The 15,312-nt window shown below is 51.2% G+C and overlaps 1 long non-coding RNA gene across 1 annotated transcript in view; it reads left to right on the top strand.

Annotated features, from left to right (window-relative positions):
• Nucleotides 1-8,114: 8,114 nt before the first annotated feature.
• LOC115081323 overlaps nucleotides 8,115-15,312 on the top strand; it is a 109,033-nt gene continuing 101,835 nt past the window's right edge. Inside the window, exon 1 of the long non-coding RNA XR_003853784.1 lies at nucleotides 8,115-8,790. This is a non-coding gene — a long non-coding RNA (uncharacterized LOC115081323). The remainder of the gene's footprint in view (nucleotides 8,791-15,312) is intronic.

The following is a 15,312-nucleotide window of genomic DNA, read 5'->3' as shown; positions in this document are numbered from 1 at the left end:
GACTCAGTTCTTCAGGGAAATCAATACGCTCCATGCTCATCCTTGCATCTGCTAGATACAAATCCCAGAGAATTAAAAAAACCCAAACCCCATCAAGCTAATCTAAATGATTTGTTCATCCTGATTTATAGTACAAGGGACACTGCAATTGAATTAGTCTGGAAACCAAAGGCTCCCTTTTATTATTATTATTATTTTTTTTTTTAGCAAAGGAGCTATGTCCCTGTAGGATATGTGCCCAATCTAATTATTGGGCAGCATTGACAGAAAGCGGTGAGAAGGCCTGCATTCACCCCTGTGCCCCTCAGATCTGCTTGAGGGAAAATAAATGGGTTGTTATGTGACTGAAAGAATGACTTTTTGCTGAACGTGAAATGCCCTGAGGATCGAGGCAACGCAGACTGCTGGTTGCACAAGCTTCCAACCTCACTGCTGGACGCTCCCCTTCTCTTTTTTTTTTTTGGCCAGACAATAAGCTCTGATTTCTGGGCTGCCGGCCTAACTGAATTATGGCCCAGCCCTGCAGACTCCTGGGTTTGTAGGGAGACTGGCCGGGCTCAGGACTCGTGCCAAGGGCCATCACCACCGAGGCTGGGCAAATGTAGGTTGGGAGGGGGTAATTGCCTGTGACGGCTCACGGCGCTGTAGCTGGTTCTGAGTGCACTGGAGGGCAAATGAGAAGAAGAAAAGCTGCTAGGGCAAATCCAAAAGCCTGGGTTTTTGGGGGGTTTTTCTGCTTTGCTTATTTGCATAAACTTGTTGTATGGGTAACCTGTGGTCGTGCTACATAGAAACCCCCCAGCATGGGCGACAAAGCTTCTTCACGTTTTAGCTATTGTAAAGGGCGAAGGGGAGAGTTAAGGAGAGACGGAGAGAGAATGTGTGTGCAAGAAACCGACCCCCCCCCCCCCCAAAAAACATTATGAACCCAAATTTTCAAAGTGAACTTACGAGCATAAAATTCTGAAAATTGTGCGTGCACCCGCGTTTACAGCTGCTCAGGAAAATCGAAAGCATGCATGTCAATGAATTCTCCGCCCCAGCTGCCGCGCGGGAATGTCACGTTCACTTCCAGGCGTACGTTTACCTGCAGGATCCCCTTTGGGGTCATTTTCAACAAACCCGTTTTACATGCGTAAATGCTTTGGGAAACTACCCCCTTCATGTTCAGATATGCAAAGTATAATAGTGTGTGTTTTAAATTATGAAAAACGTAGGATAAATCAGAAGGAGCTCTCTGTGGATTGTACCTGTCGTGTTTTAAACTCTCAAAATTGTGGACCGGTTTTACGGACAATAGGCAGTGAGGAGGAGGGCTCCCTTCCTGTCTGACTTTATGGCCGATTCGATGGGAGACAGCTGAGCCTGAATCCAGAGAAAAAGGGAAGTTGTTTTGCTACAGAAAGGGACAGAGTGGGAGATGGCACGGCTGCCATGCGCTGGGTGCCGGTCATGCTCGGTGGCTTTACTGTGGAGTCCCAGGTTGACTTAGAAAATAGCCACTGCTATTACTAGCAACGGTAACATGGAATAGACTTCGTTTTTGGGTACTTGCAGAGGTCCGGGCTTGGAGAGGGGCAATGGCATGGTCAGGCGATGCAGAGGTCCGGGCTTGGACCTCTGCTTCGCCTGACTATGCTACTGCCTATCTCCAGACCCAGTCCTGACTATGCTATTGCCTATCTCCAGACCCAGACCTCTGCTTCGCCTGACTATGCTACTGCCTATCTCCAGACCGAGTCCTCTGCTTCACCTGACTATGCTACTGCCTATCTCCAGACCCAGACCTCTGCTTCGCCTGACTAAGCTACTGCCTATCTCCAGACCCAGTCCTGACTATGCTATTGCCTATCTCCAGACCCAGACCTCTGCTTCGCCTGACTATGCTACTGCCTATCTCCAGACCGAGTCCTCTGCTTCACCTGACTATGCTACTGCCTATCTCCAGACCCAGACCTCTGCTTCGCCTGACTATGCTACTGCCTGTCTCCAGACCCAGTCCTCTGCTTCGCCTGACTATGCTACTGCCTATCTCCAGACCCAGACCTCTGCTTCGCCTGACTATGCTACTGCCTATCTCCAGACCCAGTCCTCTGCTTCGCCTGACTATGCTACTGCCTATCTCCAGACCCAGACCTCTGCTTCGCCTGACTATGCTACTGCCTATCTCCAGACCCAGTCCTCTGCTTCGCCTGACTATGCTACTGCCTATCTCCAGACCCAGACCTCTGCTTCGCCTGACTATGCTACTGCCTATCTCCAGACCCAGTCCTCTGCTTCACCTGACTATGCTACTGCCTATCTCCAGACCCAGACCTCTGCTTCGCCTGACTATGCTACTGCCTGTCTCCAGACCCAGTCCTCTGCTTCACCTGACTATGCTACTGCCTATCTCCAGACCCAGACCTCTGCTTCACCTGACTATGCTACTGCCTATCTCCAGACCCAGACCTCTGCTTCACCTGACTATGCTACTGCCTATCTCCAGACCCAGTCCTCTGCTTCACCTGACTATGCTACTGCCTATCTCCAGACCCAGTCCTCTGCTTCACCTGACTATGCTACTGCCTATCTCCAGACCCAGTCTTCTGCTTCACCTGACTATGCTACTGCCTATCTCCAGACCCAGTCCTCTGCTTCACCTGACTATGCTACTGCCTATCTCCAGACCCAGTCCTCTGCTTCACCTGACTATGCTACTGCCTATCTCCAGACCCAGTCCTCTGCTTCACCTGACTATGCTACTGCCTATCTCCAGACCCAGACCTCTGCTTCGCCTGACTATGCTACTGCCTATCTCCAGACCCAGTCCTCTGCTTCACCTGACTATGCTACTGCCTATCTCCAGACCCAGTCCTCTGCTTCGCCTGACTATGCTACTGCCTATCTCCAGACCCAGTCCTCTGCTTCGCCTGACTATGCTACTGCCTATCTCCAGACCCAGTCCTGACTATGCTATTGCCTATCTCCAGACCCAGACCTCTGCTTCGCCTGACTATGCTACTGCCTATCTCCAGACCCAGACCTCTGCTTCGCCTGACTATGCTACTGCCTATCTCCAGACCCAGACCTCTGCTTCGCCTGACTATGCTACTGCCTATCTCCAGACCCAGTCCTCTGCTTCGCCTGACTATGCTACTGCCTATCTCCAGACCCAGTCCTCTGCTTCACCTGACTATGCTACTGCCTATCTCCAGACCCAGTCCTCTGCTTTGCCTGACTATGCTACTGCCTATCTCCAGACCCAGTCCTGACTAAGCTACTGCCTATCTCCAGACCCAGTCCTCTGCTTCACCTGACTAAGCTACTGCCTATCTCCAGACCCAGTCCTCTGCTTCACCTGACTATGCTACTGCCTATCTCCAGACCCAGTCCTCTGCTTCGCCTGACTATGCTACTGCCTATCTCCAGACCCAGTCCTCTGCTTCACCTGACTATGCTACTGCCTATCTCCAGACCCAGTCCTGACTAAGCTACTGCCTATCTCCAGACCCAGTCCTCTGCTTCGCCTGACTATGCTACTGCCTATTTCCAGACCCAGACCTCTGCTTCACCTGACTAAGCTACTGCCTATCTCCAGACCCAGTCCTGACTATGCTATTGCCTATCTCCAGACCCAGTCCTCTGCTTCACCTGACTAAGCTACTGCCTATCTCCAGACCCAGTCCTGACTATGCTATTGCCTATCTCCAGACCCAGTCCTCTGCTTCACCTGACTAAGCTACTGCCTATCTCCAGACCCAGTCCTCTGCTTCACCTGACTATGCTACTGCCTATCTCCAGACCCAGTCCTCTGCTTTGCCTGACTATGCTACTGCCTATCTCCAGACCCAGTCCTCTGCTTCACCTGACTATGCTACTGCCTATCTCCAGACCCAGTCCTGACTAAGCTACTGCCTATCTCCAGCCCCAGTCCTCTGCTTCGCCTGACTATGCTACTGCCTATCTCCAGACCCAGACCTCTGCTTCACCTGACTATGCTACTGCCTATCTCCAGACCCAGACCTCTGCTTCACCTGACTAAGCTACTGCCTATCTCCAGACCCAGTCCTGACTATGCATTACCTATCTCCAGACCCAGTCCTCTGCTTCGCCTGACTATGCTACTGCCTATCTCCAGCCCCAGTCCTCTGCTTCGCCTGACTATGCTACTGCCTATCTCCAGCCCCAGTCCTCTGCTTCGCCTGACTATGCTACTGCCTATCTCCAGCCCCAGTCCTCTGCTTCGCCTGACTATGCTACTGCCTATCTCCAGACCCAGTCCTCTGCTTCACCTGACTATGCTACTGCCTATCTCCAGACCCAGACCTCTGCTTCACCTGACTAAGCTACTGCCTATCTCCAGACCCAGTCCTCTGCTTCGCCTGACTATGCTACTGCCTATCTCCAGCCCCAGTCCTCTGCTTCGCCTGACTATGCTACTGCCTATCTCCAGACCCAGAACTCTGCTTCACCTGACTATGCTACTGCCTATCTCCAGACCCAGTCCTCTGCTTCACCTGACTATGCTACTGCCTATCTCCAGACCCAGACCTCTGCTTCACCTGACTAAGCTACTGCCTATCTCCAGACCCAGTCCTGACTATGCTATTGCCTATCTCCAGACCCAGACCTCTGCTTCACCTGACTATGCTACTGCCTATCTCCAGACCCAGACCTCTGCTTCACCTGACTAAGCTACTGCCTATCTCCAGACCCAGTCCTGACTATGCTACTGCCTATCTCTGTGATCAGACCTCAGCCTTGCTTGCCACTGCCTTCGGATCGCCGCCAGCCCTGACTCAAGCCTGTTCTTCGATGCCTGTCCAGCTTATTCCCTGGACGTGGTTTACTGCTTGAGCACCCTCTGTCTGCCTCTGTTTCATTGGTGCCCAAGTTTCCAGGACACTACCCTGTCCAGAGTAAGACCTTACCATCTCTCACCTGCTGTCTCTGGGCTGAACCGATCCTTACTACGACTACACACAGAGGCCCACCCTAAGTCCTGCCGGCCCCATTACCCAAAGGCTCAACCCGCGGGGAACGAGGGCTGGTATAGGTGAAGCTCCAGCGGCCTCTGCCTATCAGCCCACCCCGCCTGCCGACAGTGGGGACCCATAAGTCCCTACTTACGGGTTGCGTCAACCCCACCTGCTCCAAGGGTCCACCTCCGGCGCAACGCAAGTAGAATGTGCTGGTATTTCAAAGCATGAAGGCATGAGCTGTACTTGGTTACCAATTGATTATTGTTGTTTGATTTGTGCATTTACCATTCTTTGTTTTACTCATCGTTACAAAGGCCAGTCCAATCTCTTTGAATATGCAAAATGATTTAAACATGTAACAAAATAATGCCTGAACTGGGTGTAAAAGACTTGTCAGTGTTAGTGGTAACACATGAAGCCAGCTGCCCAATTTACACTGCACCCTCTGATGGCTGATTAAGAGCCTGATGTGCTAAGCTTTTTATGTCAGACACAGAAGGGGGAAAAATGCCCCTTAGTAGATCAGGTCCTAAATGTTATCAACTCTAGCAAGCATTTCACTGCTGCACCAATGAAAAGAGAATCAAAGCCTCCATGGTGAAAAGATTCACACGCAGACACATCTCTTCTCCTGACCCTTGAAATCTGACAGGCATTTAACTGTGCTGCTAAAAAGGAATCAAATATACATCGTTATTTGCATTGACTAGGTTTGATAACAAGAAGCGTTTTCAGATTTGAGGCTCCATGCTTCACCCTCCGGATCAGCGGTTTCCAAACTCTTCCATTCACAATCCATTTGCAAGCTGTAGCAAAATCAAAAGACTCATCACAGAATAAAATGACTTTGTACACCAAATCAAGATGTGTGATTTTTCACAGCCTTGAGGTTGTAGCTGGGATGCGGTACATTTAATGTGATTGATAAGCTTACTTGTCCTGATTTTTTTTTTTTGGGGGGGGGGGGGGGTGTTTGCTTTTGGTTCTCCTGGTGGAGTGACCTCAATCTCATGAGCCAACTTGCATGCAAGTCTTTCAGGGTTGTGATCGTCAGCGCCATCGCTTGGGAACCCCCCCTTGCTCTGGAAGGTTGTGGAAATCAGCCGACGCCAGTCTCCTGTCTGCTCCTCGGAAAACAGCAGCCTCTCTGCTTCCTGAATCTGTCAAGCCCGACTTCTCTCCCGCAATAGGAAATATATAAGGCTTAATGTTAAGGTGAGCAAACAGCTGGATAAGGCAATGGCAAGAGCCAGAAGGATGCTTGGGTGCCCGGGGAGAGGAATGGCCGGCAGGGAAGGAGAGGTGAACGCTGCCTCTGGTGTACAATGCTGGGGTCCATGCCTGCGGAAACCGAAGAGGGTTAGCGACTGAAGTGGTCAGTGATCTTCACAGCGAGGCCTAAGGGGACAGGCTTGAAGATCTACAGATGTGTACCCCGGAAGGAAGGCGTGCACAGGAGGCGAGCCTCTTCCGGTGGCGTGGAGACTGGAAGGAGAGGGTGTTGTTGGAAACTCCGGATTCAACAGGGACATGGGACAAACGCAGAGGATCTCGGAGGGAGGGGAAAGCCGAGCAGGATCTGCCGTCATGTTCTATGTTTCTGTGATGCCACTGATGGCTGCTGTTCTGTACTTTCCCATTGACTCTAGGTGTGGTACTGAGCTGTTTTTTTTTTTCTGTTAAATCATTTTTGTAAGGCTAGGTACTTGGGACAGTAAGGGTACCTCCAGAGGTCAAGCAGCAAGTTAAATGCCCAGACTCTGTCTTGCTATGGAAGATGCACTTATAGGAACATTGAGACTACAGTGTGTGTCCAAAAAAAATGCTGAGGAACAAGAATTGATTTGAAGAGGGCCAGGTCAGCAGCAAAGAGGTGACCTACAGCTATGAGGTGAAAGAGTATTGCCCTGCTCTCTGGTGGAAGCAGTCCTGGAAAACCCTAATTCAATCACCCCCTACCATAACACCGAGGCAATTAGATTGTTAATGATCTCATCTCATCCTCTCAGAGACATAGGAAGTAAAATGCATCTCCACTCCTGTGGCCCTCCTTCCATCCTTTCAGCGGCTCCTCACCAGTAGGTCTCTAGATTAGACCTGTCTGTCTCACTGCACAAAGTATACGTTTAACATTTCAGATGGCTGTGATCTAATGCTGTACATTAAATGCACTCATTTGCTGTTCTGAAGAGGTTCCAGCCTTGTCTTGCGGTTGGATTTTCATTCGGGTGATGCGTACGGTCTTAAGCTAAGCTGACCATGCAGCTCCATGGCGTGAGGGCCAGCGCCAGCTTTACACGGGCTGCCACCTTCTCCAAGACAAGGTGGGGGGGGGGGATGCAGTAGAGGAACGCCAGACTGGATCAGCCTTCCCTGCTGTTGCACCCTCTCGCATAAACGTGCAATTCACAAATTGCATCCTGACAATATATGATTACATTGCAAATTGTTCTTTATTCCCTGCACCGCGTATGTTATACCTCTTATGTTTATTTCATGTCTCTGCCAGACTAGTGTGGGAGCTATTATCTACATCCTGCGCTTCATGCTATAGAAAACCCTTTTCATAAATAAATGATTTTATTGTAAGGCAATAAATGGAGCTTATGACAAAGGCCCCGTCTTCCCTCCCTGTCTGCAGGTCAAGCTGTCTGATCTGTTTTCAAACCTGCACACTGTGCCTGCGGGCGGGAAAACTCTTGCTGTAGTGAGAACCCCGATCCATGTATTTCCTGAACTGTACCCTATGTCACGCTTAGGGGGCCCAGAACAGAAACCAAGGAGCGGGCCTGAGCGGGGGGCCGCTTGTGGCCCCAGGCACATTTTCCATTTACCATTAGCAATGGTTACATGGAATAGACTTAGTTTTTGGGTAATTGCCAGGTTCTTATGGCCTGGATTGGCCTCTGTTGGAAACAGGATGCTGGGCTTGATGGACCCTTGGTCTGACCCAGTATGGCATGTTCTTATGTTCCGATCGACCCTCCTTCTCCATCCCTCCCTGCCGGATCAAGGTGTGGGGGGGGGGGGGGGGATGATGCATCTCCCACACCTCCGGCCAGGAAGTCCCAGCGTGGCCAGATCCCCGCGTGCAAACTCCTCGCCCAAATAGCGCCCGGGCCCAGGCGCCCTAGCGCGGCGGGCCCCGCCCCCCCCGGCCCGCAAGCTCCTCCCACAAGCTCCGGCGCGGGGTGCAGCCCGCGTCCCTGACTCTTGCCGCCTCGGGCAGATGCGAGCATCCCTTGCACCGCTTCGGCTTCCTCCGCCCCCGCAGAGGGGGAAAAGAAAACAGACCCAGCCGGGAAAGGAAGCGCCAGCCCGGCGCGCGCGCGCGGGGAATCGTCCGGGAAGGTTCTGCGCTCGCGCTGCAGCCCCACAGCGGCGCGCGCGTGGGGGAATCGTCCGGGAAGGTTCTGCGCTCGCGCCGCAGCCCCACAGCGGCGCGCGCGTGGGGGAATCGTCCGGGAAGGTTCTGCGCTCGCGCCGCAGCCCCCCAGAGCGGCGCGCGCGCGCGCGCCAAGTGAGCCCCGTGCCCCGCGCCCCGCGGGAGCGCAGAGACCATGCTGCCGGTGCTGCGCGTCCTTTCTAAATGGAGGCGGCGGCGTTAGCGGCGGCGATCGGCTTCCGCGGAGAACGACGGGGCTCTGGCCATGGGCAAGTCCGGGAGCCGCCGAGGCGATGGCGATCGGGACTTTGGGCTCCTGCCGGGCAGCGCCAGCCTGCTGTGGTGCTCACTGTGAGGATTACAAATGAAGGGCAAAACAGCACAGCCTGCTCGAGGGGACCGTAGACCAGGGAAAATGTAGAGCCTGGAGTGTCAGACTAGGTAAGTCCGCCTCAGCAGTGCACATTTTCAACATGGTTTTGGGGTTTTTTGTTTTTTTTTTTGGTAACCGCAGGAGCCGCAAGGATGAGGTCAACAGATTGACTAAATGTTCATTTTTATTTTTAAATGTATAACTTGCGTCCATAAAACTGCGAACACCTAACCTATAAGCAGATAATGCAAAGTCTAGAAGCCATGCCTGGATTCTGTTCTGTCTAGCACAGGCAGGCACTGGTGAGGAGAGCTGTGTGTTATTGGAAAAGATTGATTTGCTGTCTCGGTGATGAATCCTCGGCTCTTGACAGCAATCTCAATGAGGTTCTTGCAAACTATTAAAACATGATCCATTACCTCAAAATCAGCACCACCCCCATCTTTCCCAAAGGTTACGTTTCCGTTCTCTATAAAACGAACAGCTCTGCCGGAGAGCGAACAATTAAGCGATTGTTGCATGAACGCTTTCTGCACGGGCTGCCCCTCCCCTCCCCTCCCCTCCCCCCCCCCCATGCCTTCTCCCCCCAAGTGTTAGACTCTGGGTGCACGCAGATACCTGTCTGATCCGCAAGCGCAAAACTCAAAGCACTTCTGGGCTCCTTTCCATATGCAGGTGGACACCACGCGACCTTGACTGTGCAAGGGGGAAGCCTCTTCGGATTATTTTGGCTTCCTTATGAATGCGCTTCCATGTATATGGTCGTCCACCTCGCCTGTGCACGGAGCCCGGGAAGCAGACGCTTGCCACGGGTCGAGGCTGAGAGGAGACGGCCGCTCTGTGCTCATCTCGTCCCGATTTCCACGCAGACACCATAAATCTCTTATAGTGCGAATAATAGTGCTTCCAAATAAGAATTTCCCCCCTAGGGCCGGAGCGGCCATATTCTGTTTGCACGTACAGCAGCAGAGCTACAATAATCATGGCCCCCCCCCCCCCCCTGGAAGGTCTCCTGCAGGTCAGGCATCAGCCCCCTCTCTCCCTCCCAAGAAGTGACATTAAATAGCCTCATGCAAAGCTCTTGGTTAGGAAAGGCACATTACAGATCTAAATTGCTACTGGGACTGCACTTTTCCCACTTTCCGGAAAAAAGCAAGCCATTCCTTTTTGCCACGAGTTCACGGCGCTGTAAAACAGAATAACTGCATTTTATAATCATCACCGACATGAGTGACGTTTCAGCCAAGTAATTAACTGTCTCTAGTTATGCGCATCAGTAAACGAGATGTGATCTCCATGTATACAGTGAGCCAATTCTCCATGGATATAGCACATGTTGGCTTAGCTGCTTGGTGAGCCCATCTGTGGGTGACATCATGGATGAGGTCATCATGATGTCACACCCAGGCCTGCAGACTGCTTAACTAGGATTCTTCCATGCAGTTCGTTTTCTGTCACAACCCAGATGTTGCATCTATTAAAAAAAGATAAAGCCTCTTTCCAAAGAGCTGTGCACCGTGCCTTTGATTTTAGTTTAGTTCATTTCCTCTTCAGATCTGTGGTGCCCGTCAGTATAAGTTTAAAGAGGAACGTGATTTTGAAATGTTTCACATTTTTGTTACGGGAAACACTGAAGCGTGTGCATCCTTCTCTGATCCACATTGCCACTTGCGATATACACTGAAGGGCAATGTTACCTTGCAGGTAGCTGCTCATTATTTCAAAATGTAAACACAAAGCATAAACAAACAAAGAGCATCCAGTCAATGCATATTATGTTGTTGTTATTTTTTATTTATAATGAATTCAGAACAGGCTATTCGATATGTCAAATGAAATATTTAATAAAAACACATAGAACATAACCACAGACAAAGAGCACCTGCCCCTTCCAGTCTGCTCAGTGCTCCCGCTCCCTGGGAACCCCAGGCTTATGCCTTGTTTCTCATCCAGAGCTCGCTGGCATTCTCAGGCAGGCAGCTTCCCTTTCCCTGACCATCAACCTTCTTGTGCACGCCTGGATAGGAATCCGGCTTTTTCCTGGATTCACGGCACGGGCGTGTAGCCAGTTCTTCTCCCCACAAACATTTCTACCTGGCTTCTGTAAGGGGGAGAAAGCCCCGCTCACTTCCATATCAGCTACCTGGACGAGTGCTTAATGCACCGGATCCACCCTGGACCACAATCACCCTTAAAGCCCAGGTCTGATGCTGCACCACCATTTATTCCAAAATGTAGGTAACGTCCCGGGCGATTAAATTGGTAGATGCATCTTGTTAATTTTAGAAAGGGCCCACCCTGGAAACTAATTCGACTAGAACCGATCGCAGATCCACGACATTCAATAATTGGTTTAACTTGGGCATTTTGAAAAGAAAAAAATCAGTTTGGCTTCCTCGGATGCATTTGCCCCGTTCTTCCCACGGGGGCCTCGATTAAACCCTTTGTTTCATCAGAAAATAAAGACGGCGCGTTGTCCCTTTCCTGGCCCTATAGGAGATAATAGATTTTCAAACAGCTCTGAAGTTGGTGCTAGGGGTTGGGCTCTAGACAGCGAGCAGGGTCACTGTCACACGAACACCGAATCTATTTCTTTATCCGAGACATACACGGATCACTATCACTCTGCAAATGAGGAGAATGTGAACACCACGGATCTTTTTTTTCTTGTTTTTTACTCTGTGCATCTGCAGAGTCTTCTTTTGAAAGCCTAAGATTGTTCCGAAATGTCTGAAGTTCCTGTGCAGGAGAACCTCTCCACAGTCGCCCGGCAGGCCTGGGGGCCGGGGTGGCACAGAGAAATGATCCAGGGCACACGCCCCCCTGGTTTCCGAGCTGCAGGGGGGGCAGGTAAAATCTGGTCACCTTAGCATCCTCGCACATCCATCCCTCAGCTCGGAAGAAAGTGTTAGGCGAGAGAGCGTAGACGACATGAGGCAGATACAGCTCAACGTAAACAAAGATGTAAATCATTTTGTGTAAGGAAACAGGGAGGGAGGGAGAGAGAGACACCACACACACACACATAATACACGTGTGTAAACCACTACTGCTAGCGCTGCTCGTCACTGCCTTAGCCAGGCTGGCCCTTTCGGATCAGCTCTCAGTCCACTTCCCCTGTCATCATTAGGATTTTAGTCCAGACCTGGGTTTTCCTGTAACTTTCCTTTGGGAGCTGGAGTTAAACACGCGTGCAACAAAGCAAAGCACGGCAGCCCCGGTTCTCCTAGGCTGCCCCGGGGGGGTGACTCAGCTGAAGGGCTACGCCGCGTGCGTCTCCCAGCGACAGAACCCAGCAGCAGCCAGCCCTGTCTGAAATGCCGCTGAGTGGTACCGGGGGTAATGGCATCTCTCTCCACCCCAGCAATCACACAAAATTCAAGGGCAAAGGCAGCGAGAGAAGAAAAAAAACAAACAAACGACGGTAGTGCCAGGGCTCAGCGTTAGTGCAAACCATGGCGCATCGGAGTCTGGTGCCTAACGTCGATGCTCTCGGGCCGGTTGGAACGTGAGTTTGGGGTAATGGGTGCAAACCGATTTTTGCTGAAAAGAAAAGCTTGCACCAAAACGCAGCACCCGCCATGCCCGGCAGAGGGCGCCAGAGATGCAGAGGGCGTTTGCGGAGGGACTGCCCACCTAGCCTGGAAGAGCGCGGCAGAGCGCAAAGCCGCCAGGGCAGAACAGCGGCCTGCATCGCTCTCTCTCCTGTGCGCGCGCGTCCTGAGTGCACGACGAACGCACATCTTCCAGTCTCGTAGCTGAGCCCGAGGAGGAGGAGGCCAGAGCCACGTGCCCACTGTACGTACACGAAGGACACGGTTAGAGGGAAAGGTAAAACAAGTAGCCCGCCCACCCAAGTGGGGAGACTGGCCGGTTTCAGATCTGCCAAATTCCCCGAGCCGTGTAACAATTTCTGGAAGGATCTGAAATCATTCTACCCCATTCTCTTCTACAGCAAAAAAAAAAAAAGAAAAGATATTCAGGCAGCTTTGAGGGATATTTGACTCCGATCTGCAAACATTTCCTTCTGTGCAGAATTTTTTGCACACGTGTACATTTCTCTGGGAAGAAAGGGTCTTGTGGAGTTGCACGTCCAAAGGCAGAGATCCAAGAGAAAAATAAAAAAAAAGTATTTGTTTCTGTGAAAAGCAACGTGACGGTGACCCTTTATACGTCATTGCCAGCAGCTGCTGTTATTTATTTATTTTTTTAGGCAATCCCGCACTGAGTAAACCCAAAGATTTGTGTTGCAGGTAGGGGGCGGGCATTGCATTAGGAGGACAGTTCCTTAGGGAGTGAGCAGGCCCCCGTGCTACGTCGAGTTCCAGTGGAGCTGAAAATTGCCCATCTCAGCCGCCGCACCGAGTCCTACAGGAGACGCCTCTTCTGAGTCCCAGGGACCTTCTCTTACCGGCAGCGAGAATTATGTTCTCTGTTTGAGGTGTTGTTGATTGAAACGCGACCGAAGGCCAATGTATTCCCGAGCCCGCCCATGGACGATGGGGACATGGACGGCCCTGAAGCTTCTCTGCCTTCTCTTCAGCTGCAGGGAAAAATGAAGCATGGCCTCAATAACACTCCAGGACTGGAATATTAATTGTCTGTCCATGCGTTTAACCATGGCTCCGTCAAACGACCGAGGAACTGGGTTTTTACTTATGGATTAAATTATGCTATCACAATTGTCGTGCATAAACGGAGATTCACCGGAGATGTAACTGGTATAAGATGAAGTCATCTCATCTATATATATATATACTGTGACCAGACACGTTTCCTGGGACAATTTCCTGCAGTCCTGTTTCACAGTTTCCATCTTCAAGGTGTCTACATTTTGTAGCCTTAATCCAGTGGCACGCAGCGCACTTCTTACGAAGGGGCTCGCACCGTCGTTGTTCCACTTGGCGAGCTACTTTTTTTTTTTTTTTCCCCATTAAATGATTTAACAAAAAGGGATCCCGAGAGCCTGTTTCAGCCCAGCACCAGGGGTAGACTCAGGAGCCACGTCAGCAAACATTTCTTCGCAGAAAGTGTGAGGGATGCATGGCATGGATTCCCAGCGGAGGTGACGGAGACAGAAAAAGAAAAAAAAAAGTTAACAGAATTCAAGAAAGCCTGGGATAAGCAGAGAGGATCAGAAGAGGAAAGGCAGAGATCAAACTAGCGTATGTAAGGCACACAGGCAGGGATGAAATAGGGCAGGCTGGATGCACCTTTATCGTCCTTATCTGCCATTATGTTTTATGCTTCTGTGTTTCTCCGACTGTCTTTACTCTTTGGAGATAAACGGCCTCCGGGTCTGGACCCCCATCTGCTGCTGGACAGTGGCTGGGCAAGGTCCAGCAGGGCCAGAGGCAGTCAGACGGTCAAGCAAGAACGTTTGCTGGTTTTCACTGCTATTTAACATTCTTTAAAAATGCGACGGGCTATTATCATACGCGTTGGGGGCGCTATCGCTCGCACCGACGCCCTAACGCACGCGGTAACGAGCACATGCAGAGCTAAAACTTTAATTAGGGGAAGGGGTGGAGTCAGGGAGGGGTTTGGGCAGGGTTAAGGCTAATGAGGTGGTGGCAGCGGGGCGGTAAATAGCGCCACCTTTTGTTGTGGGGGCGATAGGGTGCGGCAGGTGAAACCGTCCCCCCGCCTCATCATTCCGCTGTATTTATATTATTATTATTATATTTATAGCAGGATGATGAATCTGTTGGTCAAACATGGGGGCCTGGATTAAGTAAGGGAACTCCTCTAGTAGTGAAACAAAGTGAAAAACAAGAAAACCTGACAGGAGCTTTACAAGCAGCTAAACGTCTCCGGCTGGCAGCTGGGGTAGATCCTGAGCAGTGTGACCCGCCATAAGCGGGCAGTCTGGGTGGCCCAGTTGGAGGTCATCTGCTGTCGTCTGCTCTGCTGCCTGAGGGAAGCAGCAGGGTTAATGTCAGAATCGCGCATCGAAGAAACTTCATTTTTTTTGTATTCAGCTTTTCATTCTCTTTTGCTGTTTATTTCGCTTTTGTCATAGAGAAGAGAAAATACAGCACCCCCTTCCCCTCCCCGCCGAAAATTACCCCAGCACCGACATTTACAAATTAACACCTCCCCCCCCCCCCCCCCCCTCGGGCCTTTATCCTCTGTGAATGCCATTTACCCCATCCGTGGGGCTCCAGTAGTGGAAATGGGGCAGGAACGATCCCCCTCCTACCCCGCAGTTGCTCCTGCCCTGCCGGGCACATTTTTCAAAACGGAGGCCATGCCACGAAACGGACCCGGCCTCAGGGCCGACCGGTGCCATTCTGAAGACGGGAGTGACTGGGGATATAGCTCCTGCCCCGTTTCATCTACGGGACCTCCATGGGGGGGGGGGAGGGGTAATTTAAATGTCGCTGGGCCTGAAAAAGAATCCCTGAGTTTGGCAGGGGTTTTCATTGTGGGTTTTTTTTTTTTCGTTTTGTAGAAAACGAATGCCCGTCCCTAGTTACTATGCTAGAATGCTTTGAAAGGGCGTCGGTGAAAAGCTCCTGATGCTCAGGTTTGCGTTATCGGCTTTTGTGATCCATTCTTGTAATCTCTCAGATGGCCTCTGTGCCAGT

This window comes from Rhinatrema bivittatum, unplaced genomic scaffold (genome assembly GCF_901001135.1).
Source record: "Rhinatrema bivittatum unplaced genomic scaffold, aRhiBiv1.1, whole genome shotgun sequence".
NCBI classification, from domain to species: domain Eukaryota; kingdom Metazoa; phylum Chordata; class Amphibia; order Gymnophiona; family Rhinatrematidae; genus Rhinatrema; species Rhinatrema bivittatum.
This window is presented reverse-complemented; position numbering and strand designations above follow the sequence as displayed.